Raw genomic sequence first — 2,586 nt, forward strand, 5'->3', positions numbered from 1 at the left:
AAGCTGCGGCTTCCTGGGATTTCTCCTATCAGACCTGAGCAACTGGAACCATTTCCTTCCCTTTAATAGAGGATGTTGAAATAAAAGCCACCTCAATTAGCTCTGGATAGAAAAGGCACAATCACAGTCACGCTTTGTCATGTAAAACGACTGTCAGCGTACAGTGCCCAGTGGATCCCCGAGATTGGCATTTCCTGTAAATATGTATAATTATAATAATGCTGTATGAATGGAATGAGCACATGAACACGTTTTATCATGCCATGTGCTGTGTGCAACACTGTGTGGCCTTTGTGTTACGTAGACACAGTACCTACACTCACACTTTGTAAGCACACCTGTGGATATTCTGATGTCAACCTCCAAGTCTACCAATAAGAAAGCTGACATGGTTTCTGCAACATGCAAACTTCTAAGCTGATAAAATGTACAAGAGTTGGCTGGTTTGTGAAAAAAAGGGTAATTTATTTCAAGTAAATATGGTCCTGTGTTGAAAGTACAGAAAACAGGAATCTTGTTTCTGGTGTTTAACTGATTTAAGTCTGTTTGCACAAGCAGAACTTTATCCAGGAAACTCTGGGAGTATTTTCTCATGAATTCATGTAAAATGTGTATTTTTTTATGTTTTTATATGTTTGTTATCTAAGTTATTTTATTTTTGTGGATAACTTAATATTTGTACAACAATAAAGAAAGAGCATTATTCTCATATGGGTATTGAATAAGAAGAAATAATAATCAAGATGAAATTATTGTTGCAAGATAGCTGCTGCCTGCAATTGATCCAATAATTGATAAATTAAGCTAAATGCAGAGTGGGACTACTTTAGCGATCAGAAAGATAATTTCCATCTTCTTACATTGATGATCACTATTTACATATAATATTTTTGCAGATGCACAAATGTGGTAGATTTATCGTGTTTTTCACATATTTCACACAGATGTTGCATTTGGATTCAGTCATTATGCTTTCTAGTATTTACACCAGGGGTGACCAAAGTGTGGCTGGGGGGGCATTTGTGGCCCATGGCTTTTGGCCAGCAACATATTCTAAAAATATAATTTCATGAAAAAACTACAACAGCAAAAATGGAAAAAATCAGCAGTAGAATATATTAATAAGAATTAAGTCCAACTATTCAAAGAAAAAAGTTGTCATGAGAAAAGTGGTAATTTTATGAAAATAATGTAATATAAGGGAAAGTATTGTAGTAGCACACAATTCAAATATTAAAGTAAAAACTTTTAAAAGTCCAACAAACTACCATATTTTCCACAAGATAAGGTGCACCTGATTGTAAAGTGCAGTCTTTTTATTTCTGTACTGAACACATACATAAGGTGCCCTGTGGTATTAGGTATATGCTAAAACATACAGTTGAATCGCGGAAGAACAACAAGTGTCTGAGGCTAAATGTCAAATGCAGGAGCAAACTCACTGCATTATTAAATGGCTTGTTGATTTTTTGAAAAAATTAATGGATGTTATGTGCACCATGTAGTACAGAAAATATGGTAATAAATAAAGTTATAATGGAAAATTAGGTTTCAGAAAAAGGTATGACGTTCAGAAAATTAAGTCAAAATATTATAGGAATAAAAGCATGATGACAAGAAAATGACAATAAGGAAACTGATTTTTTAAAATAAAAAAGGTCATAGTATTATAAGTAAAAACCAAAAATAAATTAAAGTTGAGTTTTTCGAAAAACGCCATTGCCAATAATTTAAAAAAAGTAATCAAGTCATAATTACGATTAAGTTGAAATTGTTGAAAACAAAAAAGTTAAAAATGTTTCAGTATGTGGCCCTGTGTGTTTGGCCCCCCCATTTTCAGCATTACATTTCCTGCTGCAAACATCATTTCTGTGTACGCTATATAGAGTTTTGTCCATGAAGTATTTAAGATATGGATATTTTTATTTTCCTACTTTTTTCCAGTCTGTACATACAACTATGAATTGTTGAAAGCAAATTGTTTATTTTCCATTGGGTGTTACCATTCTGACATGGGAACATACTATGTGTATTTATGTGTATAGTGCCTCTCTGAAAACTGAGTTAATAAATGTCAAATCTGCTGTTGAGAAAAGGTTCTGAGGATGATTCATTTTGTTATTTATACAATATATAAATTGTCCATCTATGCCGCTTATCGCGGGGGTATGCTGGGGGTACAACCTGGACTGGTCGCCAGCCAATTGCAGGGCACACATAGGAGAACATGCAAACTCCACACAGAGATGCCCAACAGTGATTCAAACCCATGTTGTGGAACAAATGGTTCTGTAAACATTATATTAGCGACATGATGACAAATTCAAATCACCATCCAGTGCACTGGGCTTTGCTGGCGCACTTAAATTATCACATTTTTACGCAAGAAAATTATTTGAATCTTATAGCAAAAACATTTTTAACAGTTTAATGAACACATATTTATTTTATGTGGTCATTATTAATATTTTTATTTTTCATGATGACAGATGCCTCATGATGACTGCCTTACTTGATTTTAGGTCACAAAATGTCTTGGGTAAAAGAGGACCTTTGGTCACCGCAGTTCATACTCACACAAGCTTT

The sequence above is a fragment of the Doryrhamphus excisus genome, linkage group LG12 (assembly GCF_037039965.1).
Source record: "Doryrhamphus excisus strain RoL-2023G ecotype Guam linkage group LG12, RoL_Dexc_Guam_v1.1, whole genome shotgun sequence".
NCBI lineage: Eukaryota > Metazoa > Chordata > Actinopteri > Syngnathiformes > Syngnathidae > Doryrhamphus > Doryrhamphus excisus.